Raw genomic sequence first — 23,124 nt, forward strand, 5'->3', positions numbered from 1 at the left:
AAAAAGTTTCTCTGTTGAAATTAGTGTATCTAGAAAAAGGAAGGGGCCATTCTTCACATTGCTCACTCCAAGTGGCAGGCCCTAAGACACTTTGAAAAGATCTTTAAAATGCATACTGTGACATACATGGAGGGAGCTAGTTAAGGGGCTTTCAATGATATGATCAAGCTTTAAATATTTTACTTTTTTCTATTTTTTATTTAATTAAAAAAATTTCAACGTTGTATTAGTTTCTGCCATACAGCAAATGCAAATCAGCCATAATTATACATGCATCCCCTTCTTCCACAGCCTCCCTTCTCTCCCTCCATCCCATCCCTCCAGGTCATCACAGAGCACCAGATTGGACTTCACAGCACATTGTGCTACACATCAACTTCTCACCACCTATCCATCTAACACTGGTAGTGTATATATGTTGATGCTACTTTCTCCATTCTTTCCCTCCCCCATTGTGTCCACAAGACCATTCTATACTCCTGCATTGCCATTCTTTCCCTGCAAATTGTTTCAATATCATTTTTTTAGATTCCATACATATGTATTAACATATTTTATTTTCTCTGACTTACTTCACTCTGTATAACAGGCTCTAGGTTCATCCACCTCACTAGAACTGACTCATTCATTCTTATGACTGAGTAATATTCTACTGTATATATGTACCACAGCTTCTTTATCCATTCATCTGTCAACGGACATCTAAGTTGCTTCCATGTCCTGGCTATTGTAATTAGTGCTGCTATGAACATTGAGGTACATATGTCTTTTCTGATTATGGTTTTCTAAGGGTATATGCCTGGAGAAGGCAATGGCACCCCACTCTAGTACTCTTACCTGGAAAATCCCATGGATGGTGGAGCCTGGTAGGCTGCACTCCATGGGGTCGCAAAGAGTCGGACATGACTGAGCCACTTCACTTTGACTTTTCACTTTCATGCATTGGAGAAGGAAATGGCAACCCACTCCAGTATTCTTGCCTAGAGAATCCCAGGGATGGGGGAGCCTGGTGGGCTGCCGTCTATGGGGTCACACCGAGTCGGACACGACTGAAGCAACTTAGCAACCTAGCAAGGGTATATGCCCAATAGTGGGATTGCTGGGTCATATGGTAGATTTATTCCCTTTTTAAAAAAAAATTCCCTGTTCTCCATATTTACTGTATCAATTTACCTTCCCATATACTATCGTTTACATGGAATGGATTTAAGGGAAAGCAAGATTGGGCTTCCTGTGCCACACAGCAACTTCTCACCAGCTATCCATGTTACACCTAATAGTGTATATATATTGATGCTATGTTCTCCATTCATCCCATTCTCTCCCTCCCTGATGGTGCCCACAAGTACATTGGCAAATGCAGGGAAGGGGGAGGTCATGTAATAGTTCATGCAAGAAATGACAAAGACCCAGTAGGAGTAGCTTCTTTAAGAAAATTCTCTGGATTCTTAAGGGTAACAAAGTCCAGGAACTATATGGTGAGATGTTTTCTTTCTTATAAACCAGAATCTAGTACATAACAAAGTATACTCTGCCATTCAAGTTAAACATTTTTTTAAGAAGTTTAATTCATAAAATAGAGCCAACGGGAGTTTCTCTTTTAAACTGAGGTTGAATTAAGATGTACTTAAGTGGATAAAGAGACCCTTCACAGTTTCCTCACTTACAGTGTCAACTCTTATGTCATCTTCAGGGTCTTTTAAGAATACGTGTGAAAGTGAAAGTGGCTCCATTCTGTCTGACTCTTCACGACCCCATGGTCTTTACAGTCCATGGAATTCTCCAGGCCAGAATACTGGAGTGGGTAGCCTTTCCCTTCTCCAGGGGATCTTCCCAACCCAGGGATCGAACCCAGGTCTCCTGCATTGCAGGAGGATTCTTTACCAGCTGAGCCACAAGGGAAGCCCAAGAATACTGGAGTGGGTAGCCTATCCCTTCTCCAGCAGATCTTCCCAACTCAGAAATGGAACTGGGGTCTCCTGCATTGTAGGCAGATTCTTTACCAACAGAACTATCAGGGAAGGCCACTGGCATATAGTAAAGTTTACTGATAAACAGTGTTAAGTTTTATAAGTTTTTTAAAAAACACATCAATCAGCACAATCACTGTCAATAAAGATATGGAACAGTTCCACTACTGCCCAAATGTTCTCCTTAGAACTTTGTAGTTAATCTTTACCCTAAACTCCTGTTAAATCCTTTAACAGTCATTGATATGTCATCAGTCCTTAGAGTGTTGTCTTTCCCAGATGTTATATAAATTGAATTGTACAGTTTATAGCATGTTTTAAACTAGCATCTTTCATTTTAGCATAGGGCATTTGAGACACATCCATGATGCTGTTGCATATAACAGCCATTTATTTCTTTGTAGAACTGAGTACTCTTCCACTGTGTGGATGCACCAGTTTGTTAATCTGTTCCCTAGTTGTGGGACATCTGTATTATTTCCAGGTTTTGGTGATTATAGATAAAGCCAATAAATCATTTGAGTACAGATTTTTTTGTGTGAACATACATTTTTATTTCACATGGGTAAAAATCTAGAGAGGAAGGAGATTATGGCAATGAATGGCAAGTGGATACTTGACTTCACAAAAAATTGTGAAGCTGTTTCTGTATTGTTTAGAGGTGCTTTTGCATGACAACAGCAAAGATGAATTGTGCTGAGAGAGATTATATGGATCATAAAATCTAAATATTTATTATTTTGCTCTTTATAGAAAAAGATAACTGACTGTTAGCTTAGAATATGGTGCAGCTTGGTGAGTGTTCCATGGGCATTTGAAAAAAATGAGTAGTTTTCTGTTATTGAATGAAGTGTTATATAAATGTCAATTAGTTCACATGCACTGACAGTGACATTTAAATCTTCTATAGTCTACTAATTTTCTATTTACTGGGTCTATTAATTACTGGACATGTAGGGTATTAAAGATTAAAGATTTCAAATATAATTTTGTATCTGTCTCTTTTTCCTTTCCAGTTTTTTTTAATCTACTTTTGTTTTATACATTTTGAAGTTTTGTTGTTAGGTGCATACCCATTTAAGATAATTATGTTGACATCAACATTTTATCATTTTTGATACACCCTCCTCTTAATCCCCTGTAATATTTTGTTCTGAATTCAATTTTGGCTGATAATGAATAAATTGGGAAAAACAGTATTTTTAGTTTGCAAAAGAGATTGTAGGCATATCTCCAATAAAGTATGACTTAAATCGGATCTTGGCTGTTGGACAAAATTTGAACAGAAGGATACAAAGAATTGTAGAACAGAGTATTTTGTAAATAGAATGTCAGGCAAGTTCTTAATTAAAGTAACAGAAATCAACTATGAGTAGCATAAGCAAAAAAAAAAAGATAAATTAATTGGATGGATATGGAGTAATTCATGAAATATGAATAAATTAATTGAGTGGATATGGAGTAATTCATGAAATCAAGAGAGCACTGAATGGTGAAGGCAGGTAAGAAGATATTGGTGGCAGACTCAAAAACAGCTTCATTAGTGTGATCACCTTTGACCATTTTCCTGTGGTAGTCTTCTTAAAATTAAAATTCCTCAAAAAACTGCTTGCAAATTAAGAAACATGATTGTAAACAATGCATGGGTCAAAAAGGATATCACTATGAAAATTAGAAAGTATTCACAACAAAATTAAAAGTATGACATCTAAATCCACTGAATACAGTTAAAAAAATGTGTTCAGAGGGACATGTTTAGAATTATATTAGCCTGAAAGTTAAGTATGTAATATTCCATCTCAAAATGATATAAAAAAATTAAAAAGGGAATAAAAGGATTAAAATATTATTGAAATAGAAAAAAACATGAAATAAGGAAAATCAACAAAGATAAAATTGGTTCTTGTTCTTCTACTTATTAAACCTTTAGTTAGAATAATAAAAAGGGGGAAAATACAAATTATTACTAAAGAGGATATGCCTCAAACCTGCAAACATCAAAATATACAGTGAAGATGTATTATTAATAATCTTATTCTAATCATTTAGGGAGTTTAGGTGAACCAGATAAATTAACTGAAAACACATTAAATACATAAAGAGGAAAACATATGACAATCTGATTAGCTGCCAAAAAACACTTCCTAAAGGTTAATATTTCACGACAAATAATTTCATATTAGAAATATAAAATAATTTTTTACTTTCTCCTTGAGGTTAGTAACACTGCAAGCATATTTACTCATGCTAGTTTTAATTGATATTTTCTTAAATATGCCAGCCACTATAATGTGATATAAGGGAAAATGGTATAAAGATTATAAATTTTTAGAAATATGCATACAGAAAAGCTAAAGATTTATTTGCTACAAACTCATTATATAAAATCAATAGTATTTTATATAGCAGCAATAAACAATAGAAAGTTAAAGATAAAATGTAATTTAAAATACTACCATGTAACCATTAATAAATCCAGAAAAATATATGCAAGACTACTGAAAACTACAAAATATAGAATGAAAATAAAGGAAAGGTAAATAAAAAGAGGGATATACCAGATCTATAGTGTGCAAGACTCAATATTTCATTATGTTAATTTCTCTTTATTAATCTATAGAATTAAAAAAAATGTTCCAAGGTCTCAGTTATTTATTTTTATGTAAATTGAGAGATTGATACTAAATTCTATATGAAAATATGAACAAACTAGAATACCCAAGACATTCCTATAAAGAAATCAACATTATGGGTTTAAAATACTGAATAACAAAATTCATAATGTTATAAAGTTTCAGTAATTAAGATGATATAAATGTTGGACTAAGGATAGCAAAGTAGCCCAATTTAATATAATTTTCACAATATATGACATCACTTGATTTGTGACAGAGGCGCCATTGTAATTTAATATGGAACAGGAATTTTTAAAATAAGAGATACTGGTTTACACAGTATACAAAAATTTTTAATTTGAGACGTGGGTTTGATCCCTGGGTCAGGAAGATCCTCTGGAGAACGGCATGGCAACTCACTCAAGTATACTTGCCTGGAGAATCACATGGGCAGAGGAGCCTGGTGGGCTATGGTCCATAGAATCAAAGAGCAAAGAGTCGAACACAACTGACGCGACTTAGCACACCTAGATTTAAATATGAGAGGTAAAAAAATAAATCGAGAAATCAGCATAAGAAATTACCATCATGACTTTGGGAGTAGGTATTTCTTAAACAGAACATAAATATTAGTGAAAAAATTAGATAAAAGATAAAATGGATGTTATTAAAACTGAGAATTCTTGTTTCTAAAAAACAGTGAAAGAGTAAAAATGCAACCATGATTTGGAAAGAATAACTGCAACGAATATTTCAGTAACAGACTCATTTCTAGAATATATAAAGAATTCTTAGAAACTATTAAGACAATGATTGGAAAAAAAACAAAAACAAAAACAAAAAAAATTGCAGGAAATTCTTGAACAGATACTTCATAAAAGAAGATTCCAAATGGCAAAAAATCATTAAAACTAGCTCAACATAAGAAGTGTTCAGGAAAACTAACAAAGTAAAGTCATGAGGTATCATTAATTTATACTCATGAAAGTGAAAGTGAAGTTGCTCAGTCGTGTCGACTCTTTGCGACCCCATGGACTGTAGCCCACCAGGCTCCTCAGTCCATGGAATTTTCCAGGCCAGATTACTGGAGTGGGTTGCCATTTCCTTCTCCAGCGGATCTTCCCAACCCAGGGATCAAACCCGGGTCTCCTGCACGGCAGGCGGTCGCTTTACTGTCTGAGCCACCGGGGAGACATGCAGCAATAAAAAGCCTAACAATATCCAGTATTGCCAGGGATTTGGAACGATTATAATTCTCATTAATAGATGGTAGAAATATAATTTCTTGGGAAAATTCTTTGGAAGTGTTTATTAAAAAGATAATTTTCTGTACACAATGATCTATGACCTAGTGACTCAACTCCTACTTATATACTAAGGGAACTGAATGCACTGTCTCATCAAAAGATATGTACCATAGCATTCATGCAACTTTATTTAAAATGAGCAAATCAGTATGTTTACCAATAGTAGGATGGATCAAATATGATATCTTCCTAAAATCAGGTTAATACACAGCAATGAAAACCAAGATATATACAATATGGATGTACTTCAGACATATTGTCACCAAAAAAGACCTAAACACCGAAAAACAAAATGATATATATTATAATTACAGTAAGAGTAACTTCAAAAATATATAAAACTATCCTATGCAGATAGAAGTCACAATTCAGGTTACCTTATCAGTAGTGACTAGGAATGGCATGAAGCATGTTTCTGTAGTATAGGAAATATTTATCTTTGAGTGGTTCCATGGGTTTATAAGGGTGTAAAAATTCACCAGTCTGGACACTTAATAGTTGTGTAGTCTACTGCTTATTAATACCTCATCAATAAACATGTTTGTTTGTTTTTAAACTTCTTGGAATGATGTTCTGATTGGCTAGGAGAGTCTCATGCTCACCCTCTGGCTTGGGCAAGACAGAGCACTTCAAGCACAGATTTTACAAAATCACATAAAGGAGGATTTTGCCAAGGAAATTAAAAGAATTATCACTGAGGAAGGACGTGGGATGTTGTGGTGGGTACCAAATATGGTAATGGCAGGGCATTAATAATAAATGACACTAATATTTGACATATTTTTATTTCATTTAACCTTAACAATAATCTTATAAGCAAGTGCTACCATTATTCATATTTTACATCTAAGGCCAGAGAACATTTAAAGGCATATTTAGGAATTGGTATTTGAATGGACTTTGCTGGTGGCTCAGCCAGTAAAGAATTTGCCTGCAATGCAGGAGACCCGGGTCAGGTCCCTGGAGGAGGGCATATGGCAACCCACTCTAGTATTCTTGCTTAGAGAATTCCACAAATAGAGGAGCCCAGTGGGCTACAGTCCATGGGGTGGCAAAGAGCTGGACACAATTGAGCCACTTGCACTTTCATCTTTTGGGATTTTTAATACAGATTATCTGTCTCAAGTGTCTTGAACTTTTATGCTATGCTGTTTCTCTAATGTATACTACTATATGTTCAATGATGCTGAAGTAGACAAGGCAGATGGAACAAAGAAAAGCAAAGATAAGGATGCGTTAAGCTATTTAATCATTCCATTTCATTCTGCTATGGAAAATGTTTTCAAACATTTATTTTAGAAAACAAGCAAATTTATGGCTGCAAAATCACCAAAGCTTGGGCAATTATACATACATGTTCATAAACATAATGCTTTCATTTTAATGATTTATAACACATAATTGGAAGTTAGAAGTCTTTGTCCTTTCCAAAGATTAGTATCATCTTTATCAAAATTAGGGGCTTCAGTGTTTCTTACCAAAAAATTCATTTTGCTATTCATTCAAAAATTAGAACTTCTACCTGTAAGCGGATAAGATAACTGAGAAAATGTCATTCAGTTCTCATCATAATATTGAATAGGGCCACATAATTGGAGAGTTATTTAAGCATAGCAGGTGTTTTCAGGTGGTGGTACAATCAGATACCATGGTTATCCTCCTGTTTACAAACCCAGGTCATTTCACAGTGGAAAGGATACCAACCTCAAAAGGTACAAAGAAAAAGGTCTTGTGAAAGAAATCATTCTGCAATGGCAAGTATACCAATGACCTCAGGAAACTAGCACCAATCAGGGTTTAATTCAACTAAAGCAAACACTGCAGGACACAGGAAGGTAATGTCAAATAAGAGGCTTTATTGGATTGGCCTCTGAAGCAGATAAATGTGCAAATGCAAACCTGATGAAAAGAAATAAGTTTGCTACTACCTATCAAATGGATCAATATCAATCTGCTAACTCTAATCTTTTAATGGCAGTTTTCATTATAAATCAAGACCTGTATTTTTTTTTAACATTCTACCATTAAAAGTCTAGCTTTAAGTGAAATTAAGGGTTACCTTCAAATATTATTAATGCACTTGCCCCTGAGTATTAACTCAAAATGAATTTGTCATTTCCCTCAAATGTTGATCAACTTCATGATGTTTCAAGATCCTTATATTTGCATCATTCTACTCAGCTTAAAATATTCTGATCTTTTAAAAGATGTTCAGGAATCATAACAGAAATATATGTGTTTTTGCAGATCTTTACAATTCAGATGAACTCTTGCATATTCCTTTACACCAAAACAGGTTCTTAAAGTCAATTCCATGTTGCTGTCAAGATTTTCATTCACATCCACTTGGAGATGGCAACTTGGAGAAAAGTGCCAACAAACGAACAAAAATATAGAAATCTTCTATAAGGAACTACAATGAGTAATAGAAATGAATGAAAACAGAAGGAAAACTTACATAATACATTTAAAAATTCTTATCATTGAATATTGGAAGAGCTTTCTAGTTCAATAAAGAATGGGAATTTTTGCCAACATAACTTGATCCATTCTTTCCATTCTCAGATGTAAGTTTCTCATGTGATAGTTTCTCCAAAATAGAGATCAATGGCATATCTTATTTATTAAGAAGAGAAATTATTTTATACATAAGTAAAGTATTCCATTAGTGTGGAAAAGGCCATGATAATGAACCACTTTTATATATTTCAACTTGTTTTGAGGCCAAGATAGTTTTCCTTCCCTAATCTTTGAAGAATATTTCTATGATGGTGCAGATCTAAAAGAACAGAAGCCTTGGGAAGGAAGATGCTGCATTAACCTCCAAATTTGGGAAGAAAGAGGGAAGAAATGAAATTCTAAGACAAATTATCATAAAACATACATAAATTACAAGAGAACCACAGAGAACCAAAAAAATAATGCAGCTGAGCTGTGAAACAAAACCAATACAATATTGTAATTAGCCTCCAATTAAAATAAATAAATTTATATTGTAAAAAATTTAAAAAAAAGATAAGCTAAGATGAGAGATAACAAACACCAACAAACCGAGTAAACAGATACTGAAACAACTATCCAAGGAAGTTTCTTAAAGCCACCAAACAAGTTATCAGATGTTAACATCAGAGCAAAGAAGTATCAGGAATAAATTAGTGAGCCATTTTTAACATCACCCAACATACAGGGGACAACAGAGGATGAGATGGCTGGATGCCATCACCAACTCAATGGACATGAGTTTGAGCAGGTTCTGGGAGTTGGTGACGGACAGGGAACCCTGGTGTGCTGCAGTCCACGGGGTCGCAAAGAGTTGGATATGACTAAGTAACTGAACTGAACTGATGAGTGGCCTCTTAGAAATTAAAGGAGGAAAAGACAGGAGAGGAAAGAAGGGATGGAGAGAGGGAGATGGAAAGAGAGAAAGGAGGAGGGAGAGAATCATCTTGATCATAAAACTGACAGGAAAAAATTGAGGGGACTACAGAAATGTTCAAACACACATTTTTTTTCCTAGTACACATTCACCAAATTCATAATGGAATCATATATGCTAGAATATTATGAGATGCAAAATTTAAATTACTATACATGGTCTCAAAGAATTACAGTTCAGACTCTAATATTGCTTTAAAAGACAAGAGGTCTAGAATTTGGATACATGCAGTCCTAAGCAAAGGATGGGGCAACTGTTCTAAGAGACTTAGATGGGAACTCGTCTCAAAGTAAAAACTATCCAGAGAAGCCTCAGGATCCCTCTGATTTAATTATTTCTTAAGAGGAAACATGATTGCAGAAGAGTGAAATAAACATGAGACATTTTACCAATCAAATCTTTTTGAGAGTTTACACATTCTGAAATCAGTATTCCACATATAGCACTTGAACATGGTCATATTTAAATAATTAAGTCCTAACATCCCTGCCTTGTTCCTCCTGTTTCTGTTTATTTTTAATTTGGAAATAGGCAAATTTGAGTAACTGTATGTATAACCTAGATAGTTTTATTTTATTATTATTTTTTTTTAGTTTAATTTTAAATTGCATGCAAAATTACATATGTTGGTGGAGTGGTGGGAGAGAATGAACACATGCTGAAATAAGACAGATCTGAAACTTAATCTAAGTTCTTCCCTTATTTAAGTACATGACTTGACAAAGTTGTTTAATTCTCTGCAAATCAGTTTTCTTAGCTGTAATATGGGGGTAAGAAAACTATGACATCTGAGTCAAATATAATAATGTATGAACAGGCCCAGCCCAGTGTCTATGATAGAAGAGGCCCTCAAAACATGAATATTAGCTAAATTCACTTGAACAATTTATGTATTTCAAATATTTTGATAAGTTTTTCATATGTAGTATCTCCTTTATCCCTCAATACAAGTCTATATAATAGTATTATTTTCCCTAATTTTACATATAGAGAAAGGCTACTCTCCCCAACCTCATGCCCGGAGCAGGAGACTTTTTTTTTTCACATTTTCACACTGAGAACCTGATGGGACTCTTGTTGGGGTCTAGATGGATCAGAGGTGGGGGGAGGTGTAGAAATAAAGTAAAGTGAAAGTGAAGTCGCTCAATCGTGTCCGACTCTTTGCGACCCCATGGACTGTAGCCTACTCTTTGCGACCCCATGGACTGTAGCCTACCAGGCTCCTCGGTCCATGGGATTTTCCAGGCAAGAGTAGTGGAGTGGGTTGCCATTTCCTTCAAAAAGACCATCTAATTTTTGGAAGCATATCCTAGAAAGGTAAGCCTCAGGCAGGGGAAGGTGTTAGTTTCTTTTTCTTTCACAAGTGGGTAGGCTCACACTATCTGCTTGTGAGCTAAATAAAGGCAGTTAAGTTTAGGGGTCAGGCAGAGGGGGAGGGTTCTCTGAGGCAGGCCATTATATGTGCTTATAAAAACAAACATGGAACAAAGGACTGGGGAAAATTGGGAAAGGAGTACATCAAGGTTGTATATTGTCACCCTGTTTATTTAACTCACATGCCAAAGTACATCATGTGAAATGCAAGTCTGAATGAAGCACAAGCTGGAATCAAGATTGCTGGGAGAAACATCAATAACCTCAGATATGCAGATGACAACACCCTAGTAGCAGAAAGGAAAAGAGGAACTAAAGAGCCTACTGATGACAGTGAAAGAGGAGAGTGAAAAAGCTGGGTTAACACTCAATATTCAAAAAATGAAGATTGTGGCATTTGGTCCCATTAAGTCATAGCAAATAGATTGGGAAAGTGGCAGACTTTATTTTCTTGGGCTCCAAAATTATTGTGGATGGTGACTGTAGCCCTGAAATTAGAAGATGCTTGCTCCTTGGAAGAAAAGATATGACAAACCTACACAGTGTATTAAAAAGCAGAGACATCATTTTGCCGACGAAGGTTCAGAGGGTCAAAGCTATGATCTTTCCAGTAGTTGTGGATGGATATGAGAACTGAACCATAAAAAAGGAGTGCTGAAGAATGGATGCTTTCGAACTGTGGTGTTGGAGAAGACTCTTGAGAGTGACTTGGACTGCACGGAGATCAAACCAGCCAATCCTAAATGAAATCAATCCTTAATATTCATGGGAAGGATCAATGCTGAAGCTGAAGCTCCTATACTTTGGCCACCTGATGCCAAGAGTCAACTCATTGGAAAAGAGCCTGATGCTGGGAAAGATTGAGGACATGAGAAGAAGGGGAAAACAGGGGATGCCCCCTTGGATCAATGACTCAATGGAGGAGTTTGAGAAAACTCCAGGAAACAGGGAAGGATAGGAAAGCCTGGCATGCTGCAGTCCATGGGGTCACAAAGAGTTGGCCAGGGCTGAGTGACTAAACAACAACTTATAGCAAAAGCTGTTAAAGATACAGATCCAGCAGTCAAAATTGACTCCTCCCAGTTACAAAACCATTAGTTACTTTCCTCCCATCTACTGGGATTCATGGAGACAGTGTTTGTTCTAAGGAGAAGATGAAGTACACCACCATTTTCACCCAAGATAAGGTGAGGAAGCTCCTGATTTCCAAATGTAGCTCAGTTCAGTTCAGTCATTCAGTCATGCCCAACTCTTTGCAACCCCATGGACTGCAGCACACCAGGCCTCCCTGTCCATCACCAACTCCTGGAGTTTACTCAAACTCATGTGCATAGAGTTGGTGATGCCATCCAACCATCTCATCCTCTGCCGTCTCCTTCTCCTCCTGCCTTCCATCTATCCCAGCATAAGGGTCTTTTCAGATGAGTCAGTTCTTCACATCAAGTGGCCAAAGTATGAGAGTTTCAGCTTCAGCATCAGTCCTTCCAATGAATATTCAGGATTGATTTCCTTTTGGATGGATTGGTTGAATCTCCTTGCTGTCCAAGGCACTCTCAAGAGTCTTCTCCAACACCAGAGTTCAAAAGCATCAATTCTTGGCGCTCAGCTTTCTTTATAGCCCAACTCTCACATCCATACATGACTACAGGAAAAACCATGGCTTTGACTAGATGGACCTTTGTTGGCAAAGTGATGTCTCTGCTTTTTAATATGCTGTCTAGGTTGGTCATACAGGAAGCAAATGTAGAACAAACTTAAATAGGAAACAAAGACTTGAGAAAACTGTCGAGCGCTGCTATTGTTATAGTCAGGATCACATTTGCAAGCTTGCATGAAAACCACACAAAGGAGAGTAAACAGGGAACCTGAAGCATTTTCCTGGAAAAGAAGGGTAAGAATAGATAAATTTGAGATCTGGTGGAATGTAGAAACTCTGTCTTGTTTGTCTGTACACACATAACAAGTTTGAATAATAACTTCTAGGGGCAGGGAGAGTTAAAACACTGCTGGAGTAAAGTGCCCATTTCTGCTGATCTGTCAAAAGAAGTTTCAAGTGAATAAAAATGCAGAATCTGTCCTGCTACACAGTGTAAACATGGGTTTCTTTCAAAAGTGATAGAGATACTTTGGAGTTATACACAATAGACAAATAACTTTTGAAGGTTGGCTGGATGCATGTTATCCCAGAAATATAACTGAAGAAGAAAGAAGACAGAATGATTGAGGGCCTCAGCATGTGTCTGAAGCAGTACCTTCTGTTTATGAATTTTTATTATACATCAGATACTACTTAGCACTTTATGCAGGATTTCTACCACTTAATCCTCATAACAATCCTATCAGAGAATTACTATCCTCATTATAAAGATGAAGAAATTGAGCTACAAAGTATTAAGTAATGGGGTCATGGTACCCTTGCTGTTTAATTCTATAACCAGATCTGCATTATCTCAAAGCCTATGCTTTTAACTCACTCTTCTCCCTCTAAGAAAGCCACTTTTTGTTATCACTGTTTTCTTGTCAAAATAGTATCTGTATGCTCTAAAAGGGGCAGTGCACTGAGAAGATATTGAGGGCACTAATGTTTTAGAGGAGAGGCCTCACTTACCAAACTGAAAAGCAGAGGATTAATATTGAAAAAAAAAAAATTCAACACAGGAAATGTGAAGATCTAATATGTTTTATTCAATGATTCAGGAAGCACAGAGCATCTTATCTAGTAATTGGAAGGGTCCTCCCTGGAACTGTATACAATGAAAGGGTTCTACTGAAAGGAGGGTGGAACAAGGAAGTCATTAGCAAAGAAACAAAAGGGATATTTGGTACCTAGAAATCTTTTGGGGTGCAAGAGAATGGCATGGGTCTTTATCACACAGATGTTCTTGTCTTCCTCTGGGAGATGTGATGGTTACCTTGTTGGGATTGACCTACAGCTGCTGCTAGGTTACTTCAGTCATGTCTGACTCTTTGTGACGCCGTAGACTGTAGCCCACCAGGCTCCTCTCTCCACGGGGTTCTCCAGGCAAGAATACTGGAGTGAGTTGCCATGCCTTTCTCCAAGGAATCTTCCCCACCCAGAGATTGAACCCACATCTCTTACATCTGCTGCACTGGCAGGCAGGTTTTTACCATTAGCACCACCTGTGAAGCCTCTGGTATTGACCAGAAAATTCTAAATGTTTGACTAAGATTACGAGACCTCCTAGAACTAACTAAAAAAAAAAGTCCTCATCATAGAGGACTGGAATACAAAAGTAGGAAATGAAGAGATACCTGGAGTAACAGACAATTTGTCCTGGGAGTACAAAATGAAACAGGGCAAAGGCTAACAGAGTTTTGCCAAGAGAATACACTGGTCATAACAAACACTCACTTCCAACAACACAAGAGATGACTCTACACATGGACATCGCCACATGGTCAGTACTGAAATCAGACTGTTTATATTCTTTACAGCTGAAGATGGAGAAGCTCTATACAATCAGTAAAACAAGACCTGGAGCTTACTGTGGCTCAGACTGTCAGCTCCTTCTTGCAAAACTCAGGCTCAAATTGAAGAAAGTAGTGAAAACAAGTAGGCTATTCAGGTGTGAACTATATCAAATCCCTATTGACTACACAGTGAAGTTGACAAATACAGTCAAGGGATTAGATCTAGTACAGAGAGTGACTGAAGAATTGCAGATGGAGGTGTATAACATTGTGCAGGAGATGGTGAGATGACAATCATTCTCAAGGAAAAAGAAATGCAAGAAGGCAAAGTGGTTATCTGAGGAGGCCTTACAAATAGCTAAGAAGAGGAGAGAAGTGAAAGGCAAAGGAGAAAGGGAAAGATATACCCAAATGAATGCAGAATTTCAAAGAATAGCAAAGAGAGATAAGAAAACCTTAAGTGATCAATGCAAAGAAATACAGGAAAACAATAGTGTAGGAAAAACTAGAGAACTCTTTAAGAAAATTGGACAAACCAAAGGAAGATTTCATGCAAACATAGGAATAATTAAGGACAAAAACAGCAAAGATGTAACAGAAGTAGAAATTCAGAAAATGTGGCAAGAATACATTCAGTTCAGTTCAGTTGCTCAGTTGATTCCAACTTTTTGCAATCCCATGAATCACAGCACTCCAGGCCTCCCTGTCCACCACCAATTCCTGGAGTTCACTCAGACTCACATACATCGAGCCAGTGATGCCATCCAGCCATCTCATTCTCTGTCATCCCCTTCTCCTCCTGCCCTCAATCCCTTGCAGCATCAGAGTCTTTTCCAATGAGTCAACTCTTCGCATGAGGTGGCCAAAGTACTGGAGTTTCAGCTTTAGCATCAGTCCTTTCAAAGAAATCCCAGGGCTGACCGTCTTTAGAATGGACTGGTTGGATCTCCTTGCAGTCCAAGGGACTCTCAAGAGTCTTCTCCAACACCACAGTTCAAAAGCATCAATTCTTCGGCGCTCAGCCTTCTTCACAGTCCAACTCTCACATCCATACATGACCACAGGAAAAACCATAGCCTTGACTAGACGGACCTTAGTCGGCAAAGTAATGTCTCTGCTTTTGAATATGCTATCTATGCTGGTCATAACTTTTCTTCCAAGGAGTAAGCGTCTTTTAATTTCATGGCTGCAGTCACCATCTGCAGTGATTTTGGAGCCCCAAAAGAGAAAGTCTGACACTGTTTCTACTGTTGCCCCATCTATTTCCCATGAACTGATGGAACCAGATGTCATGATCTTCGTTTTCTGAATGTTGAGCTTTAAGTCAACTTTTTCACTCTCCTCTTTCACATTCATCAAGAGACTTTTAGTTCCTCTTCACTTTCTGCCATAAGGGTGGTGTCATCTGCATATCTGTGGTTATTGATATTTCTCCCGGCAATCTTGATTCCAGCTTGTGCTTCTTTCAGTCCAGCATTTCTCATGATGTGCTCTGCATATAAGTTAAATAAGCAGGGTGACAATATACAGCCTTGTCGTACTTCTTTTCCTATTTGAAAGGAGGAGTGGCTTCACTTTGCTAGAGCAGCCGTGAAGAGATACCCCACGCCCAAGGAAAGAGAAACCCAAGTAAGATGGTAGGTGTTGCAAGGGGGCATCAGAGAGCAGACACATTGAAACCATACTCACAGAAAACTAGTCAATCTAATCACACTAGGACCACAGCCTTGTCTAACTCAATGAAACTAAGCCATGCCCATGGGGCAACCCAAGATGGGTGGGTCATGGTGGAGAGGTCTGATAGAATGTGGTCCACTGGAGAAGGAGATGGCAAACCACTTCAGTATTCTTGCCTTGAGAACCCCAAAAACAGTATGAAAAGGCAAAATGATAGGATACTGAAAGAGGAACTCCCCAGGTCAGTAGGTGCCCCACATGCTACTGGAGATCAGTGGAGAAATAACTCCAGAAAGAATGAAGGGATGGAGCCAAAGCAAAAACAATACCCAGATGTGGATGTGACTGGTGATAGAAGCAAGGTCCGACGCTGTAAAGAGCAATATTGCATAGGAACCTGGAATGTCAGGTCCATGAATTAAGGCAAATTGGAAGTGGTCAAACAACAAATGGCAAGAGTGAACGTCAACATTCTAGGAATCAGCAAACTAAAATGAACTGGAATGGGTCAATTTAACTCAGATGACCATTATATCTACTACTGCGGGCAAGAATCCCTCAGAAGAAATGGAGTAGCCATCATGGTCAACAAAAGAGTCCGAAATGCAGTACTTGGATGCTATCTCAAAAACGACAGAATGATCTCTGTTCATCTCCAAGGCAAACCATTCAATATCACAGTTATCCAAGGCTATGCCCCAACCAGTAATGCTAAAGAAGCTGAAGTTGAATGGTTCTGTGAAGACCGACAAGACCTTGTAGAACTAACACCCAAAAAAGATGTCATTTTCATTATAGGGGACTGGAATGCAAAAGTAGGAAGTCAAGAATCACCTGGAGTAACAGGTAAATTTGGCCTTGGAATGCGGAATGAAGCAGGGCAAAGACTAATAGAGTTTTGCCAAGAAAATGCACTGGTCATAGCAAACACCCTCTTCCAACAACACAAGAGAAGACTCTACAGATGGACATCACCAGATGGTCGACACCAAAATCAGATTGATTATATTCTTTGCAGCCAAGGATGGAGAAGCTCTATACAGTCAACAAAAACAAGACCAGGAGCTGACTGTGGCTCAGATCATGAACTCCTTATTGCCTAATTCAGACTTAAATTGAGAAAGTAGGGAAAACCGCTAGACCATTCAGGTATGACCTAAATCAAATCCCTTATAATTATACAGTGGAAGTGAGAAATAGATTTAAGGGTCTAGATATGATAGATAAGAGTGCCTAATGAACTATGGAAGGAAGTTTTTGACATTGTACAGGAGACAAGGATCAAGACCATCCCCATGGAAAAGAAATGCATAAAAGCAAAATGGCTGTCTGGGGAGGCCTTACAAATAGCTGTGAAAAGAAGAGGGGTGAAAAGCAAAGGAGAAAAGGAAAGATATAAGCATCTGAATGCAGAGTTCCAAAGAATAGCAAGAAGAGATAAGAAAGCCTTCTTCAGCAATCAATGCCAAGAAATAGAGGAAAACAACAGAATGGGAAAGACTAGAGATCTCTTCAAGAAAATTAGAGATACCAAGGGAACATTTCATGCAAAGATGGGCTCAATGAAGGACAGAAATGGTCTGGACCTAACAGAAGATATTAAGAAGAGGTGGCAAGAATACACTGTACAAAAAAGATCTTCATGACCCAGATAATCATGATGGTGTGATCACTCATCTGGAGCCAGACATCCTGGAATGTGAAGTCAAGTGGGCCTTAGAAAGCATCACTACGAACAAAGCTAGTGGAGGTGATGGAATTCCCATTAAGCTATTTCAAATCCTGAAAGATGATGCTGTGAAAGTGCTGCACTCAATATGCCAGCAAATTTGGAAAACTCAGCAGTGGCCAAAGGACTGGAAAAGCTCAGTTTTCATTCCAATTCCAAAGAAAGGCAATGCCAAAGAATTCTCAAACTACCGCATAATTGCACTCATCTCACATGCTAGTAAAGTAATGCTCAAAATTCTCCAAGCCAGGCTTCAGCAATACGTGAACCGTGAACTTCCTGATATTCAAGCTGGTTTTAGAAAAGGCAGAGGAACCAGAGATCAAATTGCCAACATCTGCTGGATCATTGAAAAGCAAGAGAGTTCCAGAAAAATATCTATTTTTGCTTTATTGACTATGCCAAAGCCTTTGACTGTGTGGATCACAATAAACTGTAGAAAATTCCGAAAGAGATGGGCATACCAGACCACCTGACCTGCTTCTTTAGAAATCTGTATGCAGGTCACGAAGCAACAGTTAGAACTGAACATAGAACAAGAATACATAGAACAGTACAAAAAAGCTCTTACTGATCTAGATAGGCATGATGGTGTGATCACTCACATAGAGCCAGACACCCTGGAGGGTAAAGTCAAGTGGGCATTAGGAATAATTACTATGAAAAAAGCTAGTGGAGATGATGGAATTCCAGCTGAGCTATTTAAAATCCTAAAAGATGATGCTGTGAAAGTGCTGCATTCATTATGCCTGCAAATTTAGTAAACTCAGCTATGGCCATAGGACTGGAAAAGATTAGTATTCTTTTCAATCCTAAAGAAAGTCAATGCCAAAGAATATCCAAATTACTGTACATTTGCATTGATTTCACATGTTATCATTCTTGCTAATCTTCAGTAGAATGTGAACTGAGAACTTCAATATACACAAGCTGGGTTTAGAAAAGGCAGAGGAACCAGAGATCAAATTACCAACATATGCTGGATCATATAAAATGCAAGGGAATTCCAGCAAAACAAAATAAAGCATCTACTTCTGCTTCATTGACTCTGCTAAAGACTTTGACTATGTGGATCACAAGAAATTGTGGAATAGTTTTAAAGAGATGTGAATACCAAACAACATTACATGCCTCCTGAGAAACCTGTATGCAAGACAAGAAGCAAAAGACTTGGCAAGGGAAAAATCGACTGGTTCAAATTTGGGAAAGGAGTATACCAAGGCTGAAATTGTCACCAAGCTTATTTAACTTATACGCAGAGTACATCATGAAATGTTGAGCTAGAAGCCTTACAAGCTGGAATCAAGACTGCCTAGAGAAATATCAACATCCTCAGATATGCCTATAACACTTCATTGGCAGAAAGTGAATAGGAACTAAAGAGCCTCTTGATGAAGGTGAAAGAGGAGAGTGAAAAAGCTGGCTTAAAACTCAACATTCAGAAAACGAAGATCATGGCATCCAGTCCTATCACTTCATGGCATATAGATGGGAAAAAATTGGAAACTGTATCAAATTTCATTTTCTTGGGCACCTAAATCAATGAAGATGGTGACTGCAGCCATAAAATTTAGACACTTTCTCCCTGGAAGAAAAGCTATGAAAAACCTTGACACTGTATTAAAAAGCAGAGATATCACTTTGCCAACAAAGGTCCAGATAGTCAAAGCTATGCTTTTTCCAGTTGTCACATATGGATGTGAAAGTTGGACCATAAAGAAGACTTAGCTGAAAATTTGATGCTTTCAAACTGTGGTGCTGGAGAAGACTCTTGAGAGTCCCCTTGGACAGCAAGGAGATTAAACCAGTCAATGCTAAAGGAAATCAACCCTGAATATTCTTTGGAAGGACTGATGCTGAAGCTGAAGTTCCAATACTTTGGCCACCTGATGGGAAGAGCCGACTCACTGGAAAAGACCTTGATGCTGGGAAAGACTGAGGGCAAGAGGAAATGGGGGTGACAGAGGATGAGATGGATTGGATGGCATAATCGATTCAATGGACATGAGTTTGAGCAAACTGAGTGAGATAGTAAAGTACAGGGAAACCTGGCATGCTCCAATTCATGGGGCTGCAAATAGTTGGCCATGACTTAGAGACTGAACAACAAAGATTAAGCTTCTGGCGAAGGTCAAAACTGCAATTGCAACAAGGTTAGTACTAAGTGTAATTTTGGTATAATGGACTTTAGGACAGTAACACTATTGGGGGCTGTGGTTTTCTCTTTAACAGTGTGTTATTATTATTTTTTAATCCACTTTGCTCTTTATGGACACATGGCTTTTAGCCATGTCCTGTTAAAAAATATATCTTTCTGGGTTATCAGGATCCACTGAAGTATGCAATTGAGCTTTGTTTTTATTTTGACTATCAACTCCACCTACCACACACTCTACTACATTAAGGCAAATCATATTAGGCTAAAGATTATATGAAAATGTCTCACAGAGCAGATGAATCTGATTATAATGAACAGAAATGGAGTCATTTTCTCCTTTATGCAGTATCTTTATTAGTTAAATCTCTTCCTGGAATGTACTGGAGCACCATGCTTTCTTTGGGTCCTTTTGAATTATAGAGGAGTACAGCGAAGTGTGGTCATGGGTAAGGTAATTGCATACCTATATACTTATTTCCAAGTAAAGCTCACAGGAAAAAGCCTCAAATTTGCAAATTGCATCTGTCACACTGTGTTTATCATGGGTTGATATCTCCACTTTTTTCCTACTTTGTTCTCCAAAAATTCCTTTTCACCCCCTCAAGGTTTTATAATAGTGTTCACAGGAAGCTTGGTCTATCCAAGGTATGTCACCATTACTAGTATTAAACATTTCTGGAAAAAATTTTATAAAAGTGAAATTTTTGTTTTGTTTTGTTTATTTGTTTGGGTTTTTACTGCATCTGGCAAAAGTGATGGCATACATAGTAAATAATTCTTGGAAGAGAGAAGCAGGACCCTGAGAGCCTGTAGGGAAGATGAGAGGCAACATGGAGAGACAGAAGAGGCACAACAGAAGGTATGGAGACAGGAAGCTTGGCACGAAATCTGTTTAATGCTTAACCCTTATGAAGTCCACTCCCAGATGTGGCTTTGCAGCAGGAGACCAACTTCACCTTCTAGCACGGTACTTAACCTGATCTGGTCCCTTGCTCCCCTTGGAGTCTGTCTGCAGACCTGCATTTCTACTACTGCTCACTTCTATTTTCAGCAGCTCCTGAACTGTGGGGTCAGTCGAGTCAGTGCTCTGATTTTGGTGAAACATAAGAGTTCCGAGTGCATTGCCCAGTCAAGCCAGAACTTTGGATGCACTGTCCAGTTCACACTTTTGTTTCTATCTTGAAGCATGCACCCTAGTTAGGGGTGTGGAGTCCGCCCAATTGCTCTGCCTTGGGATACAGAACGTGAGAGGCATGGATTGGCATGCCAAACACTGCACAATTTTCTACCTCTTACACTGGAATCCCTTTTTGGTTTTACAATGGCTTGGGTGCTGTGGCTTTTAAACCATTCTCTAGAGTTCTCAAAGAGGTATTGTTTTCTATATATTATTAGTTCTGTGTTTCGGTTGAGGACGGAGAGGCTGTAACTACCTGGTCCACAATCTTGTTGATATCTGGTCATTATAATGAATTTACAGGGATTCAATCATTGGTTTACAGTAATTAAAGTTGATTTAGGCTAATATTACATGTACTTTATGTGTTCTGAGAACTCAATGAGAGTGGAAATGACCTTTATGTTAGATAGAAACACTTTAAAGTGAAAGTGAAGTCACTCAGTCGTGTCCGACTCTTTGCGACCCCATGGACTGTAACCTATCAGGCTCCTCTGTCCATGGGATGTTCCAGGCAATAGTACTGGAGTGGAGTTTAACCTGTCATTTATTTTACTCTGTGTATCTGAGAGTTAATAGTATACTGAATTCAAATCATGCTTTTGTTCTAAGACTCATAAGTAAAGATCATACAGCAGTTTTATTCAAATTTCCAGGAACTCAATTTCACCTTAAATACTTCAGTTCAGTCCAGTCCAGTCGCTCAGTTGTGTCCGACTCTTTGCGACCCCATGAATCGCAGCACGCCAGGCCTCCCTGTCCATCACCATCTCCCGGAGTTCACTCAGACTCACGTCCATCGAGTCCGTGATGCTATCCAGACATCTCATCCTCTGTCGTCCCCTTCTCCTCCTGCCCCCAATCTCTCCCAGCATCAGAGTCTTTTCCAATGAGTCAACTCTTCGCATGAGGTGGCCAAAGTATTGGAGCTTCAACTTTAGCATCATCCCTTCCAAAGAAATCCCAGAGTTGGTCTCCTTCAGAATGGACTGGTTGGATCTCCTCGCAGTCCAAGGGACTCTCAAGAGTCTTCTCCAACACCACAGTTCAAAAGCATCAATTCTTCGGTGCTCAGCCTTCTTCACAGTCCAACTCTCACATCCATACATGACCACAGGAAAAACCATAGCCTTGACTAGACGGACCTTAGTCGGCAAAGTAATGTCTCTGCTTTTGAACATTCTATCTAGATTGGTCATAACTTTTCTTCCAAGGAGTAAGTGTCTTTCAATTTCATGGCTGTAGTCACCATCTGCAGTGATTTTGGAGCCCCCCAAAATAAAGTCTGACACTGTTTCTGCTGTTTCCCCATCTATTTCCCATGAAGTGATGGGACCAGATGCCATGATCTTCGTTTTCTGAATGTTGAGCTTTAAGCCAACTTTTTCACTCTCCTCTTTCACTTTCATCAAGAGGGTTTTTAGTTCCTCTTCACTTTCTGCCATAAGGGTGGTGTCATCTGCATATCTGAGGTTATTGATATTTCTCCCGGCAATCTTGACTTCAGCTTGTGTTTCTTCCAACCCAGCATTTCTCATGATGTACTCTGCATATAAGTTAAATAAGCAGGGTGACAATATACAGCCTTGACGTACTCCTTTTCCTATTTGGAACCAATTGGTTGTTCCATGTCCAGTTCTAACTGTTGCTTCCTGACCTGCATACAGATTTCTCAAGAGGCAGGTTAGGTGGTCTGGTATGGCCATTTCTTTCAGAATTTTCCACAGTTTATAGTGATCCACACAGTCAAAGGCTTATTTACTGCATATTCTTCAGCAGATTATTTAAAATATATTAGCATCAGTTCCTTATCTAACATATAGGATGCTATAGTACTTACCTTGCAAGACTTTTGTCAAGATTAAATGAGGAAATGCATGCAAAGTTTTTAGCATACTATGCTCTGCTCAGTGATCAGTTGTGTAGACTCTGCAAATCCATGGACTGTAGCCCACCAGGCTCCGCTGGCCATGGGATTTTCCAGGCAAGAATATTGGGGTGGTTTGCCATTTCCTAATTCAGGGCATCTTCCTGACCCAAGAATCAAACCTGCATCTCTTGCATCTCCTGCACTGATAGGCAGATTCTTTACCACTGTGCCACCTGAGAAGCCCCTTTTAAAATACTGCCTGGCATATAAGTGTTTAATCACTTCTAAACAACTTCCTTCCTGATAACTTGGAAGCTAAGGAAATGTAGCTAAAGACTGTGAGAGTCTTATATATAAAATAAAATGTCCTCATATCACT

This window comes from Oryx dammah, unplaced genomic scaffold (assembly GCF_014754425.2).
Source record: "Oryx dammah isolate SB20612 unplaced genomic scaffold, SCBI_Odam_1.1 HiC_scaffold_14, whole genome shotgun sequence".
Lineage (NCBI taxonomy): Eukaryota > Metazoa > Chordata > Mammalia > Artiodactyla > Bovidae > Oryx > Oryx dammah.